At 43.5% G+C, this 21,085-nt stretch overlaps 1 long non-coding RNA gene across 1 annotated transcript; it reads right to left on the minus strand.

Moving 5' to 3' along the window:
- Positions 1-363: 363 nt before the first annotated feature.
- On the minus strand, positions 364-20,883 carry LOC308486740. Its single transcript, XR_013991252.1, has 3 exons — positions 19,933-20,883; positions 12,226-12,274; positions 364-1,123 (listed from the first exon to the last, which is right to left on the minus strand). It is a non-coding gene; the product is annotated as an uncharacterized lncRNA (long non-coding RNA).
- Between the last annotated feature and the right edge of the window lie 202 nt (positions 20,884-21,085).

Here is a 21,085-nt window from a genome sequence, read left to right on the forward strand (position 1 = left end):
CATCATGCTTAGTTTAAAAATAACTTTCAGCATGATGCTAAATTGAATACTAGGAGTACATTTTGGCAGTGGTGGCACCAGAAAAAATGGGGGGGGGGAGGACAGAAGGGGTAATGTTTCAGATATGGGGGACAAGTGAGGAGCTGAACCCCTTGTTTTGGGGGGTGCTTTTCCATGCAAACTTTGGGATCTAGCAATGAAATCCCACTTTTAATCCAGTACAGACGATGATGTGATTCAAGTGCTATTGAAAATTCATTTTGAATATTTGCAATCCTTACCTACTTTAATAGGAGGTTTCCTGCACATTAAGGATTTGTGTGGTTAGGCTTTGGTAAGTATAAAATCCACACACCCCTGAAATATTGCTAACATTTAGGAATGTGTTCAATTTATTTCTCAACTGCAATGATCTTTCACAAGTTCTTGACAGCATAATCTCCCCCTTTCCACAAATACTAAGGCACTATTTTTTTAAAATGCAGCAATATGTTTCCCCAAATTTGCAAAGGCCATGCAGTGCAGGAATACTGGATGTGATGGGTAGAATGAGCTAAAGTGAAGCAGCTCTCAATAAGCTGTACAATTGCAGCTATTAAGACATAAGCCCTTTTTGCCCTAAGCAAACATGCTGAATTCGAAGGGAGCAACAAAAAGGCATCCCCTTCCCCAGTTTGTGTGGTTAAATTACATTTATCAAACAAACAAGTCAAGGCTCACTTTGGTGCCTGTTACCACCCAAAAAGCTCAGCCGGAGGAATCTCCACATTGTGAGAGTTGTTGGACCAAAATGTGGTTTGCTTGAGTCTCACTGAAGTATTTCTGTATCTGGTAGAATAAAGGCTTCCTTCCTGAAGCTGTTAAACCACTTGCTCTTCTGCTCCATCTCTCTGAAGCCCTGGTAAGCCCTGCTGAAGCAGCTCAGCTGGAAGCAATACCTCCCAGCACACAGCATTTGGCAGAACTTCTTCTGCTGATCTTGGAGAGATCAGGCTCACACGGAATTCTATACTGGATGAATACCAACCTAGATGCTGATGGTGGAGGAGTGTGCTTGTGAACTGGAGATGCCCACCTTACAAGAAATCCATCCAATCTCAAAAGCCAGGGCACTTATTTGTTTCTGCAAATCAAAACAAAAATTGCAGTGACAGAAAACTGATAGAAGCTTCAGATTTCCAGATAATGGCAGCCCTAATAGGATGTTTGGAAATCTCTTCTTCCTAAGCTACCAGCTCATAACTCACTGGACTCCGATTTTAAATTAATTGTCTTGTGTGTTACTTGTTTTTCTGCATTATAAATTGGCTTGATTGCTAATTTTATTCCAGTTGCTATTGTTGCCCTAGAGTGTGTTTTGAATGTGGAAGGTTTTCTATATACATTCAAGAACACTTTAGTTATTGCTGTTCTTGTGTTACATAGTTTTAAATGTTTTTTTTAAAAAATGTTATTAATGTCTTTAAATGTTCTGAATATGTTTTATTTTATTTTTAATTGTATTGATTTTACTTCATTGTTGTTTGCTGCCCTGGGCTCCTTTGGAAGGAAGGTCGTGATATAAATGTAATGGTAGATAGATTAATGGAAAAAAATCAAAGAATACACAGCATTCCATGAAACAGATCATTCAAAACCCTTCCAATAAAACTGACAGAATCCTGTGGATCTTTTTGGTGTCTGCCCTTTCCCACCTTCCCTTTTTGCTATGTACTGTCAGCTTAGTTAGTGGGATTATGTCAGCCGAAAACAGGCATGGCCAAACTTGGGACTACAATTCCCATCATCCTGACCACCACTAGTCCTGTTAGCTAGGGATGATGGGAGTTGTAGTCCCAAAACATCTGGAGGGCCAAGTTTGGCCGTGCCTGGCCTAAAGAGATACATTTGTATTATTGTTCAATGATTTCTTTAAAATGTATGAAAATCCCAAAACAATGTAACACCAAAATGGTGTAACTGTTTTCTGGATTGTGTCCTAACATTTGTTGTTGTTTTTTAAAAAGGTAGCCTGCATTAAAGTGTTTTGTTTTGTTTTTTGCCCGGGGGGGGGGGACACCAAACGGACCACATAGAAGCGAGCAAGCCCAGACCATGGAGTACAGTACCATCAGCTCCTGAAAGAACCATCAATAGCCTGAGAGAACTGTTGGGACACCCTCTCCCTCACCTTTCTGGAGGTTACTAAAGGCAGAACTGTGCCTTGAGAGAAGGCAGAACTGAAGAAGCTAAGGTCAGGAGCACATCCCATCAGCTCTTGAAGAGTTCATCAGTCACCCTGAGAGGACTCCACTGGACTATATTTTACACCATGGAGCAATGGTATAGTCACCAACTGTAGTTAAGGATGGTCTACACTTTGGGGGCCCTACCCCAAAGAAGGTAACTCAGATTTTGAAGTCAAAATATGCCAAATGCAATATCCCCTTTGTTTTCCTTCTGCCCCTCTGTGATGACCTCCAGCAACTTATAGATACACACACACACAAAGTTGTCTGCAATAACAAAACATAATACAGCTATCAACCAATAAACTCTAATACAATAATTCCTTCTTTTAATGCTTTACATTAGAAGTGAAGTCTCCACAGTAAACAAATAGTGTTATGTGCCAGACCAATACTTATATTCAGTAAAAGCCTGGGAGGCAGAGGTGCAACTTGAATAATATATGGGGGGGTAGGTAAGCTCCACCAGGTAAGCCCTTTCCCTAGGAGTTGGCTCTTATTGCTGGGACGGCAGATTTGTTTTTAAGATATGCCCAAACCCTAATGTGGTTAGTGCATGCCTAACTCGGGTGGGCGGGCTCTTCTTTATGGTAGGTGCCACCTCTGTAAAGGCCCTCTGACTACCTGGAGACCCTCGGCTGATCAGAGCACTGAACATCACTCACAGGTTAGATGTTATATATATCTTCAAGTGACAATGAGAGATTGGACAGAATGCTGTGGGCTATAGAAAAGAGAAGCGGGAAATCCTGCAGGATTTTTGCAACTGCAAACCTTTGCAAAATAATTTTGGAGTAAGGTGCCATAGTTGGACTAACTGCTGAGTTAAGATATTTAGGTTTGGATCGTCCATTGTGTATTTGAAGAAAAGTAGTAGGCTGTGTGCACAGCACACATAAAGTGACCCTTTCCCCAGGAACTCTAGTTTTTATCCCTGGCAGAGTTACAATTCCCAGCACCCTAATAATAATAATAATAATAATAATAATAATAATAATTTTATTACTTATACCCCAGCTACTCTGGGCGGCTTCCAACAGAATATTAAAAACACAATAAAATATCAAACATTAAAACAACCTAAACAGGGCTGCCTTCAGATGTCTTCTAAAAGTAGATAGTTGTTTATTTCCTTGACATCTGATGGGAGGGTGTTCCACAGGGCGGGCACCACTGCCAAGAAGGCCCTCTGCCTGGTTCCCTGTAACTTCACTTCTCAGTGAGGGAACCACCAGAAGGCCCTTGGAGCTGGACCTCAGTGTCCGTGTCCGGGCTGAACGATGGGGGTGGAGATGCTCCTTCAGGTACACTGGGCCAAGGCCGTTTAGGGCTTTAAAGGTCAGCACCAACACTTTGAATTGTGCTCAGAAACTTACTGGGAGCCAATGTAGGTCTTTCAGGACCGGTGTTATATGGTCTTGGTGGCCACTCCCAGTCACCAGTCTAGCTGATGCATTCTGGATTAATTGTAGTTTCTGGGTCACCTTCAAAGGTAGTCCCACGTAGAAAGTACAGCTCCCGGGATTCTTTGGGGAAGATGTAATTTTATCTCGTGGCATTTCAGATGTTGTTGGACTCCAACTCCCATGAGCTCCAGCCAGCACGGTCAGTGGAGAGGTGTGATGAGAGCCGCAGTCCAGCAACAACCCAGAACAAGCAGGAACAGCTCACAGTCTTGGTGAAGGTGAAAGGGATTTGTGGCAGAAAAAAGATGCTCAGCACCATATGCCTGAAGACGGGACAGATTGGGTAGTACACAGCTGGAACAGCATCAGAATGTTATTACATGAACACCACTAGGAAGCGGAGTTAGAAGCTGAAACAGAGGCTGCATAGCATGACTCCCCCCCCCCCAAGAATCATGGGAAATGTAGTTTGTCACGGGTGCTGGGAATTGCTCTGTGAAGGGTAAACTGCAGTTCCAAATGTCATGTGCTTTACATGTGAGTCTAATTGTCAGGGAAGCATAAGATGGGTAAAGGGGGGGGGTGCCAGCTCTCATTAAGATTTATTATTACGCGAGTTTTGTAGTCCCGAAGCTTAACGACAGATGGTGGTGTAACTCCACCAATTTAGTCACTCCTTTGCTGTTGTTAAGGAAGATTCCCCTTGATTTGATTTCGGTTTTTCAAAGCCGGCGTGTTCTTCCCTTCCCGAACTATCTCCGTTAACAATTGGGGGCGGGCGGGAGAAGTGTGTGTGCGCGCAGAGAGGAATAATCCCATTTTGAAGAACACCCTGTTTATTGTTTTGTTCCTTGCCTTTACAAACAATCATAATGAAAAATGGCAATCTGATCTACACACAGCCGCAAGGAAAAGACATACATTAAATTAATTAAAAGAAGACGTTTGAAATAGGGTTGTTTGAAGCGAGGAATAGAATGCAACTCGGATTGGACTGAAAATATCAAGCCCAAAACAGGAACAAAGGCGGGCGGGGGAGGACCCAGTTTGTGTTTAAACCAGAAAGTGAAGGGGGTAATTCATGCGTAATAACCACTTTGATTTTAAAAGTATAAGAACCCTGGGGTGAGGCGAGGGGGGGAATTGTTTTGTGTGTTTTACTGCGTGGTGCACTTTGCCATGCACAAACAACAACAACAACAATACACTGTGCTCACTCCCTTTTTAGCAGGTCAACTTCAAAGTAAGTTGTTCCCACTGTAAGGAATCCTTACTCCTAAGAAAATGTACTAAAGATCGACCTCCTAATCCAGTTTCAGGAGAAGACGCGCGCGCGCGCACGCACACACACATAAGCGCACCTCATCTCGCCAGGTGGGTAGTATCCCCCTTGAGTACAACAAGGCGATTATCTGCGGGAACTGGAGAGATCTGAAAGCTCTCCTTTGAAACAAAAGACAGTCTAAAAATTCTGAGTTAAAACTAACGCGAAACGAGGAACTCCAAGAGGCGCGAGATCTGGGACAGGTTTTGAAGCAAGGGGACGGATTCAGTTTGAGCTCCTCTGTCTTTTCAATGGGGAGCGGGCGAGGGTTGGACACGGCGGCTGCATGTCAGAAAAGCTCGCTCGGATCAAGCAGCCAAACAAACTTGGCCGCTGTCTGGGCTCCAGGCTGGGCAGCTCCTGCGCCTTTTTGTTTGGTCCGCGAGCTTAACTCGTCACACGCACAAAAAGAATGGCGAAAGAAAACGGGTGACTCTCCCCCGCCGCCGAAACTGTGCTCTGGACATGCCTGCCGGAAGATCGGGACCTTTGGGGATAACATCCCCACGCTGCCCCGGAGCCTTCTCGCCTGGCCCGGGCTCCGCTCTTGGGAAGGAGAGAGAGAAAACCACTACCTTGCGCCCCAAGGCTGCCGGCTGCGCGTTGCCAGCGAGCGAGCTGCCTGCTTTCCCGCTCGGTGAATTATTTCGTTTGAAGGTTCACGGGAGTTGTCTGGAGGCACTTAAGATCTGCCCAGAACTGGAGTATTCGTTCTCCGTTCATCTCGCCCCCAGATTCCTCTTGCTGTCTGGCGCCCACACTGCTTAGAGAAACTTTTTATTATTATTGTGGTTTCCTCAACTTCGAGGAACCCCCGAGTCGCAGGACTCACGCCCTGATCCTAAACAAATGAGCTTGGCAGTAAAATAAAATAAAATAAAGTGCCTGAATGGTTTCAAGTAATCCATACCATGTATGCTTAGCGATGCAGCCTAACGCTCCACAGCACATTTACTCGGAAGCAAGCCCCGCTGCGATCGCGGCCGAATAAATGCATTTAGGGACGAGGCGTGGGACTGCTTAGAACTCCCCTCTTTGAAGTAACAAATAATCAAAGGGGGGGGGGACAAAACAAAAAGAGAGAGAGAGAGAGAGCAAGTGTCCCATTGAAACCAGTGCGTCTTTCGTCCCAAGTAAACGTGCCTCTTAGGCTCGCGGTGCTAACGAGCCATCAAGGTTTATGAGCAACTCGGACAATTAAAGAAGGCGGAGGTAAGACAAAAAGAGTTGCGAGAGGCAAATGAAGATGTTTTACGACCACCCATCAACAAGCACTCCGCGCCTTGCAGCAGTCAATAGCCTGGAGTGCGCGTGCCCTTGGGCTGAACTTTCACCTCTCGAACCCGGTGGAGCCCTATTGGCTGAGAGTTAGCAATCTGGGTAGGAGAGAGCCCTCGGCTCTCCGCAAAACCTGCGTCCTGCGCACCTCCTGCTTTCTCTTCCCCCGCCTTCCCTTGCCTCTCAGACCTGAGCAAGGGAGGGGGAGGGTAGTCTCATCTGCTGCCCAGGCGCCTCCAAACACACTCCGAAAAGTATGCCAGAGGAATGGCGGGAATAGCTGCTTTGCAGAACGCACTTTGAAAAAAAACAACAAAACACCCCACCAATAATTGTCCAAACATGAGACGCACACGGTTCAAATCTTTGCACCTTTTTGCACTTCTCCGGCAGTGGAGCGATTGCAACCCCACAAAAAGGAAAGTTCAGCAAAGTGTGGCCGATTCCTTTCCGACTTTTGTTTTTTTCACCCTCTCCTGTTTCTTGGGGGAAATCTTGAACTGGGGCGGGGGGGGGGGGGACAACCAAGGCAAATTTGCTTTCATCTTATGAGTAAAGATGTGGGCATCGTCCAAATCCCAAGCGAAAGGAAAAATTTGCATAGTAATTCCTTTCTGTCCTTTCCGATACTCTCCCCCACCACTATCAACCGCGCGCTTTCCAACTGGCGGTGGGCAACCTATAATAACTGCGTCCCGATAAACTTTCCCATTTGCGTAACACGCTAAGCCGAAAACAAACACTTCGCATTAATTCTGAGCGACGGTCGTGTTGCATTCAGATCTTCGGTAAATTTAAAAGAACTTTTTGAATTCTCTTTAAAAGCGCTCAAAAAGTCCCACCAACAAATTAAATCCAAGGCAAATCCGCGAGATTTTTATGTAGGATTTCCTTTTTCACTTCTTAATTAATCATCAACCAAGCACTAGCGTTGCAAAATGCAGAAATATGAAAGCAAGTTGAACGATTAGAAACTTGCGATGCGGGTATTTCATTTTGTTTTGCTTTTAGAAACTTTCTCACAGCCCCAAAAAAGCCGGAATACTTGAATTTATTTATCTCGATTGCGCTTCCATATGCTCACGCGGTTTGAAAAATCTGATGTGCGCATGTATTTAAAATTAAAGTACTGTACTGCACTGTTGATCAGGCTTCCCTTCCCCTGCTTTTGGGGTGAGGGGCAACAACTGTTTCAGCTGGAAACGCGATCCGTGGCTGAAAGGTGTTGGGAAGGATATGTGGCGGTTGCCTGGCCGTTTTCATGGCTCTGCAAGGCGTGTGTGTAAAGCGCAGCGGGAAGCCCCTTGCCAGACCCGAGCAGAAGTTACAATGCACTTTCGGAGTTGTTCGCGTTGCGTGCAGTAAAGCTAGCTAGAGGTGCCACCACCAGACTCTTTAGGCTTTTGTTGACGTTATTAGCCATTGCAACGCAGGAGATGGATGGGCTTTTAATTGCATCTCGTCCAAAAAGTTTCGTCGTCTTTTCTTGAGGAAGGGCGGGCGGGCGGGCGCTCGGTGGGCCTTAGTCGTCAGCCTGGAGCCAGCAACTATGGCGGAAGGGAAGGGGGTTGTCGGTTCTCTAGTGTGCGAAACCGGAGCTCAGCCAAGGAAGCCAGTTTCGCTCTAGCAGCGAGTTCGAACCGGACAGGCGGCCGCACGCGCAAGGCTTTCATTTGCCACAGGCGCGCTCAGGCTCGGAAAGCGCGGGGTTCCAATTAAAACCGAAGTGCCACCGAGCATGTGCAGTGTGCCTCCCTCACACCCTCATTCTCGGGGATACTTACTCGACAACAGACAGCGCTTTCTGACATGGAGTTACTAAATGTCCTTTTCGGGAAGCCCACCCCACCCCACTGAACGAATAACTTCTGAGGAGACACGCACAGGGGGACGTTGTAAGTTTGCGGTTCTGTGTGCGTTAGCCTAAGCGTAAGCCCCGCTGTGGGACCTGCAAACGGGAGGGGGGGAAGGGGGGCATCGGAGCGTAGCTGTCAGCCCGGCGTCAGTTCCATTTACCCCCGTCTGTCTCATTCTTTCCCGCCTTTAGAGGAAGAGGAGAAGGAGGAGGACGCAGCAGGCAACCTGCTGGCGCGGGATTTACCACGCTTTTCTTTGCAAGGAGAGCTGGGCTGGGTGTTTAGTGTAGCACGTGTGGGGCCACCCGCTGCCTTTCGCCTTCCTCGCTGTGGGGTGTGCTTGAAGGTCAGAGTTGAGCTCCTGAGTTTTATTGGCATACTAAACCTCCGGAGAGGGAGAGAGAGGCAGGGCGAGAGAGGAGGAGAGGGAGTCTGAAACGCGCGCGCTTTGACCAAACTCTGAAAAGCGCGGCCCAAGTCTGAGGAGATTTGCACACATACCCCTCCTCCTCCTCCTCCCCCCGTGCCAACGCTTCAAAGCAGCCTTTCTAAAGGGCTCTTGTAGTCCTTCCTGTCCTCCTTCTGAGAAGTCCCCCCCCCACTTCGCATAAGCCCCCCCCTCCCGCTTGCTCCTTTGGAGTACTAGCCGAAAAGCTGCTGTGGCGCAACCAATTTGACACGACGCTTTTGTTTTCCCCTCTCCCGTTTGCTAGTCTGGTTGTGGCGCGAGGGGAGAGAGAGAAAGAGAGCGAGAGAGGAGAGCAAACAACTTCTCGGGTGGTTTGTTTACATAGCAGGTGGACCTGACGTCAAGGAGGACGCTTCACTGCGAATCCGAATAATATCCTGCTCCGCGAGCAGGACACCTTGCTCGGAAGAAGGCTGGCAAGCGGGGAGGCTGCAGCATCGGGGGCGAGGGAAGCTTGCTAGATTGACCCCGCCACACTTTTATTTGGGGGGCGGGAGTGTTGGTGGTGGCGGGAAGAAACTCGCAGCCCCTTCCTGGCTCCCTGGAACACAACTTTAGGAACACAACCTAAAGAGTCGTTGCCACCCCACTCCACCCCATAAAAGGGGGGGAGAAACGTGCGTGCACACGCATTTTTCCCCTCCAAAAAGAGAGAAAAATCTGAATCTTTCCACAAACACACACACGAGAGGCAGCTGCACCCTCCATCCAGAGAGAGGGAGCCAGCCCCACACCCAGGGGGAGGGAGAACGCGAGAAGCAGCGCGAGCCTCTGAGAGAACGCGAGACCCCGCGCAGCTGCTGCTCCTGCCTCAGCTTTGGCGGCGGCGGCGGCGGCTGCTGCTGTTCGGTCGGCGGCTCCTTTGCTTTGCTTGCTGCCGCCCAGGCCCCGGGAGCCGCAGAGCCAGCGCCGCCTGCGGAGGAATATCCAGCCCATTCAGAGACGCTGCTGCTTCTCTCTCTCTCTCTCTCTCTCTCTCTCTTTCTCTCTTGTTCTTGCGTTCGGATTCCCCCTCCCACCCGGCGGCTCCTCTGGCGCGTCCTGGCAGCAGCAGCGGCGGCGGCAGCTCCTCCTGCAAAACACTTTTCCCTCTCCCTCGGTGTGTTTGTATTTGCGTGTGCGTGCGCGCGGCGAGCGAGTGCACCGCCTGCCTCTCTCCCTCTCTCTCTCTCCCCCGCCGTGCCATCTCCTCGGGACTCTGCTCAGTCAGTGTGCGCTCCTGGTAAGTTTTTTTTTTATAATATATATATAAATACTATTCCCCTCCCTTCTCTCTCTCTCCCTCTTTTCCCCCCACCCCACCCCGTCCCTTCAGTCTGGGGTTTGACTAGTTACTTTCCTCCTGCCCTCACTCTCGGCTCCCCTCCCCCTCCCGCTTTCTCTCCAGCTGCTCCTGGCTGCAAGAAAAGTTTGCCTGCAAGCCGCCGGGAACATGGCGTGTCCATGTGTCCAGGGTGACATGTGTCAAGGTCTGTTCTTAGCAGGTGGCGAACGCTGTGGCCCACTCCTGCCCCTCTTTTCTTTCTTTCGCCGAAGCAAACGCCCACACGGAGATTGAGTTTTGCATGCATCTTTGTTTTTGCAGGAGGGCTTCTTGCTTATAAATTAATCGAGGCAGGGTGTTAACCCCCACCCCTCTCATTTTAACGCGCCCGATCTTCGGCTCGGGTAGCAAATCCCCCCCCCCGAGCCTCGTGGCACCTCAAAGACTTAGCAGACTTAATGTGCTTTGAGTTGTAGTGCATTTGATGCAAGATCTTGAGGTGCCACTAGACTTGTGTGGGTGGGTGTTTGCACTTTTGTGCGCGCTTGAAGTACAGGTGATCTTTGCAAACTCTCGAACTTGGCCTGCGCGGACTTTTAACAGTTGCTCACTGCAAGTAAAAGGTGTATTAAAAATCACCTAATTGCCGGCTGTTTTCATCAGATATTGAGAAAACGTGGCGTGGTATTCCAGAGAGTGTGGTGTTGTTTTCTCCCAGCCTGCTCCTCTTGTGTCACTCTCCGGGAGGTGGAAGCGTAGAGTCATGGGGCGGGGAGCACGTGTGCCTTTGGGGAGAGCAGCGAGACACCCCACTTTCCTCCATGCCAGACAGACCCTAATGCATGGAGGGGGAAAGGGAAATTGGCAGCAAGAGGGGTGGAAAGACGGGCCTAGCTGTGACACTTGGGGGGCTGTAGCAGTATTCACTGACTTCTCTTCCTTCCATCAGTTAGTTGCACGTGCATGGTGTTTCGCCTGTACCCTCTCTGGCCAGGACGAGTTACTGCATTCCTTTCATTTATTTATATATTTAGCTAGTTTGCTGCCGTTTGCTTTGGTCTCCTAACACCACCTTTTTCGTAGTGGTTTTTTTAAAATTTATTTATATATATTGTGCTTGCTGGAGAGAGTGTGTTCACCTTGAACAACAGCAACAGAAAACGTTAGCCTACAACGCTAGATTAATAAATAATAATGGCAGACCTGTATGGAGCTCCGGAGGCATTCTTGGCTGCCTCTGCTGTGGGAGAGTCTTCTCCTGAATTTCACTCTTGAAATTCAAAACGCAAGAAAGTTGTGAAAGTTTAATTTTAAGAGCTTTCGAGATCAAGTAGGTAAATGGCTCTAAGGCATGTTGAGCTTTGTTTGTGGAGTTGTGAGTGTGAGGACAGGGAAGGTGAGGAATAAAACAAAACGCTAGCTGCCTTTTTTTTTTTTGCTCGAGTTTCTGAGTGATTACCCAAACATAAAAAGGTCTTAGTGTAAGGATGAATAAAAAATAGGGCAGAGTTCCCGGTGAAACCAAGGTAGCTCTTTGATGTAGATTCTGTGTCTAAGTAACTTTGCACTAAAACATTTTTCCAGGCATTTTAATAACTGGACTTAAATACTGTACAACAGCTTTTGCTCCAAATGAAGTTGTGGTCTGCTTTCATTGTCAGAGTGAATTTTCTGCATCTGGGTACCTGTTCTACTGGAAACAGTTGATTGTGGAATCAAGTTGAAAAGAACCCATACATTTATAACAGATGGCAACAAATGATTAGGAGTGAAGGTAACTGGGCTTTAAGGAAAAGTTACTAAAGTGACTATTCTGCACTCGCAGTGCATTCACAGTGCAGAAGAGAGAGTTCTTTTTTGAAGTAGAAAATGAAATATGTTACACAACTGAGTGTAAGAGATTTCAGTGCTCCAGTGATCTTCATCTTACATAGCTAGTTCACTTCCAATCATTTTTCTCTCATTCATATATATATTTATATATATGTATATGTATATATATATATAAATGATTCCTTTAAAATAGTAATGCAGTCATATGCATATTTACTCTGAAGTAAGTTCCACTTTATTCAGTGGGACTTACTTATGGGTAAGTATGAATAGAATTGCAGCTTGATGCTTGTGTTACTCCACAACTCAGTTCTTGTGGCATAAGTGTTGACCAATTCCACATTCAGGAGTTTAGGATCACAGTGTAAAATAATTCATGCCATATTTTTAATGGCTCCTTTGCTGTTCTAGATCCAGATATTTGATATAACTTGTTCTAGATCCAGATATTTGATATAACTTGATCCATCCAACTGAAGTATATCAAGTATATTAGTCACTCTATAGTGAAATGGGGAAGTGGAAGAAAGCACACTACTAATTGATGATAAATCACAAAAATATTACCTGTAAGGTATTTTGCTGCTGCTTCTCTTCCGCTTCAGATAAATGAAACCTGTCAAGAAAAAGAGTATTGTGTCTAATAATATTACAGTGCATTAATGTTTAAAGTAGTTTTCCTAATGCTACATTAAACATACAAGTGATCTCTTTTTTATAAAGGAGTGACTCTTTAAAGTTAGACTTTAAGTTGCTATACTAGGTATATTAATTTTAAAGAACATACTATAAACTTTGGTCCATGGGGTCACAAGGAGTCGGACACGACTAAACGACTAAACAACAACAACAACAACAATTATAAACTTTGTAGTATGCACACAGTTCTTGCTACTGTATGCACAACTACCATTTTCAAAAGGATCTTGTGTGCAAAATTATAATTGATAGTAGTATTTTGCACAAGCAAATCTAGTTATCTGGAATAACTACTTTGTAAAGACTCATTTTCTTTCCTTCACATATCCGAAATACCATGTGACTGCTAACTAATTTTTTTAAAAATGCTGTCTGTACTCTTACAGATTATCTAATATGGGCCCTTAAAACAATTGGTTGTGGTATTACTATTTTGTATAGTAAGCCTCATCTGTTGAAGATCAGTGCAGGCTAATGAGAGGTCTATTTGTATTCTTCATTTTGCGGCTGTGCCATACTGGAATCATATGAAAACACATCGGAAACATTGATTTATTATTTGCCAGTTATTATTATTTACTCAGGTTTTTATGATGGTTGCTACTAAAAAATATTGAGGCGACTTAAAGTAGAACAATCCACACAGTGCAAAATTAAAACAACATGCATTTAAAATGATAATATATGGATCATATCCTATTTTGTTGCTTTTTTTTTTTTTTTTGAGAAAAGTAGGGAGTGCTTGGTATTTTTTTGTATTATATTATAAAATATTCCAACAAATGACTTGATCTGTCTCTTGGTTAAACTGGAGTAGTTTATTAGACTATGCTGAGTTAAGTGGAGTGGTTTAATTGGGTCTTGGGAGTTCTTTCACTTGTATTTGTAGACTGCTTATGAAATTGCCACATTGTAGACTGCCTGTTTGGGCTTCCTAAACGTATCTTCTGGAAATAAAGCCTATTAACTTCAATGAAATTTACTTGCCAAGAAGAAGCGGTTATTATGATTTTGTTGGTAACTGAAAGAAAATGAATAAATGTGTGACTTGCAGTGCATGTTTACCTCTAGTTTTTTAAAAAAATATATTTCCCCTATATTTTAAAGTAGGTAAGACTGCAGAATAGCCATATGTGTAAACGGTTTGTAACTATGTGTCTTAAAAAATAAATGTTTTGTTAAAACACTTTACACGATGTTATATTTTGGAATCTTGGTGCTAATTGTTTATTCTCCTTAATCCTAAATACGTTACCAATGTCTGTGAGGCTTAATATACTTGGAAGTAAACCCCATTGATTGTGGTAGAGTATACTTCAAATTTTTGCCTGAGATGTAGGTGCTAGGTAGAATGTGACCATACTTTAATTACCACAGATAGTGGAGGTAGGTGGAGAAGATAAAAAAGTACTGCTAGGCCACTGAGTGGCAACCAAGGAAAGAAGGGAAGTGGGACACTGCTGTTATGGAAGAACACAAACTAGTGCGCCTGTAGGCAGTACTGTTTCCAAGTTCTTTCTAGGAATGTGATATAAAGCTGGTTTATTTAATTGAAAATGAGACTTACATTCAGAATTGGTGCATGTTTGTAGGCAGTGTGAAAACCCTAGCTATACTTTTGAAAGATGTTTGCTACAAGCACTGTTAAAATGTGATGGGTTGACCAGAGTACCGGATTCCTGATTGTTGTGTTGTTTGTGTATGCCACTTAGGCTTTATAACCAAATTAAGCTAAAGCAATTCAGTTTAAACAAATTTACAACTGTCTTAAAGCATGTTTACCGTGTTCCAGTTAATGAAACTTGTAAGTAAATGGGGTTAGGATTGCTGCCTTGTAAATATATTTAGGATCAATGTGATTCAGATCGTAAGTATTTTATCTTAAAATTATGCTATCTGATTGTTGTTAGGCCTGTTGTTCTCTCTCTTTCAAAATTAAGATAATTGCTTCTCAACTTGCTTCTCTGGCACACCAAAGTTAATTTATTAGCTTTTGGGAACTAAGTGTTACTGTTTACTAGGTTAATATTGGGGTAGGTTCTTGGTAAGAATTGAATAATGTATCTTTGTGTGTTGTCTGAGTCAAATTATGAATGTGAGGTTTACTTTTGTGAACTGAAAATGATTTAGGACACAGGTCACCGAGAAGTACTTTGGTATGATTGTCAGTGGAGAAAATTGCAAATCATAGTTAAACTTGGAATGCTATCAGTTCCATTACAAATATTGAATACTAATTTTGGGGCACTCAAACTGATTACTCTTCTGAGGCTTTTGTCAATGGTGTGCTAGAAATAATATAAATGGTCTATTGTACGAGTCCTGCGGCATACATCTCAACCGTCCTTAACACAAATACACAACACTGAATAGTTTAGATTTAGATTGTATCACTGCATAATTGTTATTTTTCATAGATAGTGGTTATATATAAGCTTTCAAAACTGAAATGGTAGAAGTAAACTCATTCTTAAGCAAAGGCCAACTTCCATATTAAGCACACATAATAGGGATAGGGGGAGTAAGTCCCATTGAATTTAATGGGGCTTGCTTCTCATTAAACTTCGAGCTGTTACAGTAATCATTGCATGAAATAGTTCACAGTATGCCTAACATACTATATTGCTAGTGCACTCTATATTATGCTTTTCCATTCACGTGGCAATAATTTTCATGTATAAAATTCATATTGTTTGAAGAAACCCTTACTTAAAAATATGTTAGGTTGGATACGTAATAAGTTAAGTGCCCCTTGAAATCAACAGGACAAGTTATGTCATGATCCATTACTTAGGTGGGGCCTAATTTCCACTGACATAGGCTGCCGTACCTAAGTGCAAGTCTCATTGAACTTGGTGTGACTTACTTCTGAGTATATGTGTAGGATTGTTTTGTGGATCCAATCTGCTTAGGATCAGAGTTCAGACGGAGTTGTAGCTTGGTGGTAGAGCACATGTTTTAGATGCAGAAAATTGCAGCTTCGGTCTCTGGCATTTCCCAGTAGGGTTGGGAAAGTCTCCTATCTATAACTCTTTAGAACTGTTATCACCCAGTGCAGGCAGTACTGAGCTAGCCGAATCAGTTCCTAATCATTCTGACATTTATCTCTGCTTAAGCCCATTGACTTCAATGGGTCTAAATAGGATTGACATTTGACCCATTTTTAAAAAAGAGAATAAAATGACCAAATGCTTTAAGGTGTCAGTTTTTTAGAGCAAGTTATGAAAAATAGGATGATGCTGATCACCAAAACTGTCACGTAGTAGAAGACTAGAATTCAGTGCTTCCTTGGCGCCTTTACAGAACACTGCGCTAAACTACGCTTAGGCCTTCTTTCTCCCCAAAGTAAATACAAAGGACTCTGTAATAATCCTGACTACTGGGCACTTGTAATCTGTAGAAGATACAAAGGTCTGAGCACCTCTGAGTTTGTACTGAGTCCTTGGGCAAATAACTCTTCCTCAGAGTGGTCTGTGATATTCCCGGGGAGCCTCACATTGGTCTATCCATGGGTGGTAACTATGGTCAGTCTTTCAGCTACTCCACTGAGTGCAGAATTCCTTTAAAATACCTGCTGCTATCACCTAGTGGACTTGGAAAGAGTGACAGGATTCTATCTTTCTATTGTTACCCAGGTACAGACACATGGGGCTAGATATAGTTACCTAAGCATCCACCCACACACCAAGACAGTCAAACATAAGCATAAATTTAATTAAGGAACATAACATTCAGCTCAGTAAGTCTTTTTCTATCCAAATATCTTTTAGTTGTGGTTTCCAGATCTAACATACTGTCTGCCTTAAGTTTCATAATAACGGTTTAAACACAATGACAACAGAATTGTCAGATTCAACATATGAGTGTGCCCAGAAGGTCCAACAATGGTCACATTTCACTTCAGAAGAAGAAACTTCTCAAAGATGAGAGGCTTTGTTAAAAGGAAATTGAAAGGGAGAGTGAAGAGGGCAAAATATCTTTAGGATGCTTGGAGGTTATTTAAAACCACAATAGCAGCTCGGATAGAATATATAATTTAGATTACGGAAGGTGCAGGAAAGTCCAAAAGAAAACTGGTGTGGCTAACAAGCAAGAGTAAAGCAAGCTATAAAAGGCAATAAGGCATACTTTAAAAAGTGTAAATCCTGACATGAGGAAAATATAAAAGATCACAAATTTTGCCCAATTTTGTAGGGGCCGTTTAGCAGCTTTGAAAGTGTCAATTGTGAGGTTGTTTCAAAATTTATTTTAATTTCTGTATTACAGTGGTACCTCAGGTTAAGAACTTAATACGTTCTGGAGGTCTGTTCTTAACCTGAAACTGTTCTTAACCTGAGGTACCACTTTAGCTAATGGGGCCTCCCGCTGCCACCACACGATTTCTGTTCTCATCCTGAAGCAAAGTTCTTAATCCGAGGTACTATTTCTGGGTTAGTGGAGTCTGTAACCTGAAGAGTCTGTAACCCGAGGTACCACTGTATTTTAAATTGAGATGCTGTTGTTTTGCTTCAGGGGCAAGAATATGGTAACAATAAAATAATAATATTTTAGAAGCCTTAAAACAAATAGTGTAAGCCTCTAACCATCCCAGGAAGATGTTGGACTAGTCCATAACAAAGGTATGAAAGGATTATTGGAGTATAGGGAGATTGCAGAGAAGCTGAACAAATACTTAGCATTGATCTTTGCTATTGAAGATACTGGATCGAGATAGGTGGGTTTGAACTGTGTGTGCTTTCTGGGAGGGTGTCAGAAGAATGGCCAAATTAAAGTGATGAGAGATGAAGTTGTAGGGCAAATAGACAAATTAAAATCATCAAGCCACGCTGTCTGAATGGCATATACCCTAATGTGAAGATCTTCTAACAAAAATATGCAACTTGTCACTAAAATCAGTTTCTGTGCTGGAGGATTGGAAAGTAGCCAGCATAAACACCAATCTTTAAAAAAGGATCCAGGGGGAGCTGGGAAATTACAAGTCCATTAGCATAACATCTGTCTTGGGTAAATTGGTAGAGAAGCATAATTAAAGCCAGAGTTGTTAAACATAGAAGAATAAGGTTGCTGTGGTAGAATTGGTGTGGCTTCTGCAATAGGAAGTTCCGCACATTTGAGAATACTTTTTGAAGGTATTCTCAAATATATACATATATTCTCATAAGCATTATATACTTTAATTTCACGTTATGGACAAATTGCCCCTGAATAAACTTAAATGCTCATAGAGTAAGAAGCAGGCCTTTCATGCATTAATGACTGATTAGAGAACAGAAACCTGAGGATATAAATAAATCAAACAGTTTCAAAATAGGGGACATGACTCATAGGGGTACCAAAGGATCTACTGTATAATAGGACTAGTTCTGTCTAACTTGTTCATGAATTGATCTGGAATTAGGCAGTGAGCTGCTCAGGTTTGTGGATAACATCAAATTATCCATTGTGGTGAAAACCCAAGCAGACTGTGATGAACACCAAAAGTATCCTTCCAAACTGGATGAATGTTGATGAAAATGCTAAATGAAGTTCAATTTAAAACTTTAAAGTGGTGCACACCTGGGCAAAAGCTCCTAACTTCAGATACATTGATAGCATCTGAAGTGATTGTGAATACCCAGGAAATGGGTCTTGGGATTGTGGTAGTGATATTATGTGCTACAGCATTGAGGAAGGCTAATACCATGGTCAGGTTTATTGGTTAATTGAGTGAAAACAAAATTGCCAATATTATAATAGTAAAGGTAAAGGGACCCCTGACCATTAGGTCCAGTCATGGCCGACTCTGGGGTTGCGGCGCTCTGTTGTATAAATCTGTAGTGTGGTTATGAGAGAGCAACCCAAATAATTTGTCTCAAAAAGGATGTAGAGTTGGAGAAGATGTATAAAAGAGCAACCAAAATGATTGAATTAGGAGCTCTTTCTCTATGGGAAAAGGCTAACATGTTTGAGGGCTTTTTGTTTAGTAGAAAAGATAAGAGGGCATGAGATAGATTTATAAAAACTACATAAAGTGGAAGTTTTTCTTCCTTCCTGATAATACTAGAATTTGGGGTCAACTACTTTTCCCAAATTTGGATGCGCGTGGCGCTGTGGTCTAAACCACAGAGCCTAGGGCTTGCCAATCAGAAGATCAGCGGTTCGCATCCCCGCAACGGGGTGAACTCCCGTTGTTTGGTCCCAGCTCATTCCCACCTAGCAGTTTGAAAGCACGTCAAAGTGCAAGTAGATAAATAGTACTACTCCAGCGGGAAGGTAAACAGCATTTCCATGCACTGCTCTGGCTCACCATAAGTGGCTTAGTCATGCTGGCCACATGACCCAGAAGCTGTCTGTGGAGAAACGCCAGCTCCCTCGGTCTATAGAGCGAGATGAGCATGCAACCCCAGATTCGTCCGCGATTGGACCTATCGGTCAGGGGTATCTTTACCTTTACCTTTACTTTACATGATGCATGATTGATTTATAGAATTAACTGCCTCTGGATGTGTTTATGGCCACGGCCTTTGGTGCCGTTAAAATGGGATTAGACATGGACAATCAGTTGTGGGGTAGAGAATTGATTAATAGTAGAGATTAAGGACTGCTGCCATCATACCCAGCTATGGAAACATGTTTCCAGAAGCATCTGGCTGGCCACTGTTGGATTTGGTAGACTTCTGTTCTGACCCAGCAGGATGGTTCTCCTGCTATGTTCTTAGTGGATTTTATGTTTTGTCTTGGTGTACCTCTCTACATCTTTATCTTGTTCGTTGAGGGGGGCAGTTGCTCAAGGAAAATACATTACCTGATAAATTGGCTTGGGTGCATTGGTAGCCATTCATTGGACTGAGAGGGAGAAGTTCTGTCTTTGCTCTTGACTGGTAAGCTCCTTCTGCAGATCATGGGAGGCCAACATGGATGCATGTGATCTTGTCAAGTGTAGCCAACCAGCCACTTCCATAGTTCTCTGATTAAGAGTTGGAACTATACGAAATGGCACAATGCGCTTATATGTGTCTCCAGAGCGCAAGTCTTTGTAGTGTACACACATGCTATATTATAAATACAACCAACAATGGTTGTAAAATTGTAGCTATTTGGCAATTATTAAACTGTGGATGGAATTAGAAGTAGCTCTAAGGAGATTGCTCCATAATTGCAAGCATTTATGATGGCTTGATGGGGTGATCTTCCCTGTGGTGTGCTGTTCTGGGGTTATCCTGACTGTCCCATCTGATTAGGGGGGAGGGGGAAAGCCCCATTGCATTAGTGGGAAAAGTTGCAGTGGCTCTGACTAGTGCAACTTTTTAGTTGAATCTGGCCCTGTGCCGCCATGATTCCTGTTTTTCATACTTCCTTCTGAAGCCAACATTCCTCTTTTGAGATAGCTGCAAGTTAATTGGCAGTAGGAGAAGTTAGACTATGTACCTTGGTTGCAAAAAGCAGGTGTTTTCTGGAGAGAATGGTTGGGAAGCCAGTGCCTGCTCATAAATAAAGGGTGTGTTCATATGTGACCAATACCTAAACCTGTGTGATGTACAAAGCCGTTGCTATCTGATGAGTATGATGTAATATATAACATTGATGGCCATTTACAGAACGATGTTTTTGATTCATGGGAATATTTCACACTTTGAAACAGGTGCTGTCATTCATTCTTGGAAGGTCCCTTCGTTCTGCCTCAAGATGCCACAAAGTTCCATCTTGTGTGTCATGCTTTTTAATACTTTCTGTTAATGCTTTCACAAGATGGACACTCCTGTGTTCACTACTTTTGGTCAATGGACAGTTGCATCTGTGCTGTCAGGCTAGTCCTGTTGAAGTCTGTGTAGGTGCCTGTAGAGCTAGATTCCTTCAGAGGAGGTATACAGTTCTTATGAAATGGTTATAGAAGTAGAACCAGAAGCTGTTGGTTTCATTTCTTTTACTACCAGCTCTTTCTGTTGCTTCAGTGGTTTTCTTGCTGCTGTATTCCTTAATTCACCTGGATAGCTCAGTTGGTTAGAGCGTGGTGCTGATAATACCAAGGTTGCGGGTTCGATCCCTATATGGGACAGCTGCATATTCCTGTATTGCCGGGGGTTGGACTAGATGATTCTCAGGGTCTCTTCCAATGCTACAATTCTATGATTCTATGATTCTGTCTTGTGTGCTTTATTGGCTGACTGCATTCTATGCAGCATAGTGACATCATGTAATGTTCTAGATCCGGGGTAGCCAATTCCCAAGAGACTGCGATCTACTCACAGAGTTAAAAACTGGCAGTGATCTATCCCCTTTTTAAGGATTCAGGTCAAAGTTGTTTAGCTTTTTTTAGGGGAGCTAAACTTGTTGAGCTTCGTTGGGGGGAGCCAGTGATCTACCACAGACGCCCAGTGATCTACTGGTAGATCACAATCTACCAGTTGGGCGTGCCTGTTCCACATGGTCAAGTTAAATCAAAAGCTTGATGTTGATGCAATGCTAGTGCAGCATACCTCTTTGAAGACTCTTGACATTTTGACATTGGGGAGTTAAAAATATACCGATTTTTGTCTTCTCGCTATAAAGGTATGGAATATATTTTCTCCTCTCTAGACACTCTTCTTTCTGTTAAAAGTTTAGACGTAACATTGCGTTCTTATGGCTTTAGTCCCAAGACTTGGAAAAGCAAGCATTTGTAATAACATTTGTTTCATAACTAAATTAGAAACATTTCAGTTTCAACACAAATAATTGAAGGAAAACTGAGATGAGCAGGTTGCTAGAA

The sequence above is a fragment of the Podarcis pityusensis genome (assembly GCF_964106645.2).
Source record: "Podarcis pityusensis genome assembly, chromosome: 10".
In the NCBI taxonomy this organism is placed as follows: domain Eukaryota; kingdom Metazoa; phylum Chordata; class Lepidosauria; order Squamata; family Lacertidae; genus Podarcis; species Podarcis pityusensis.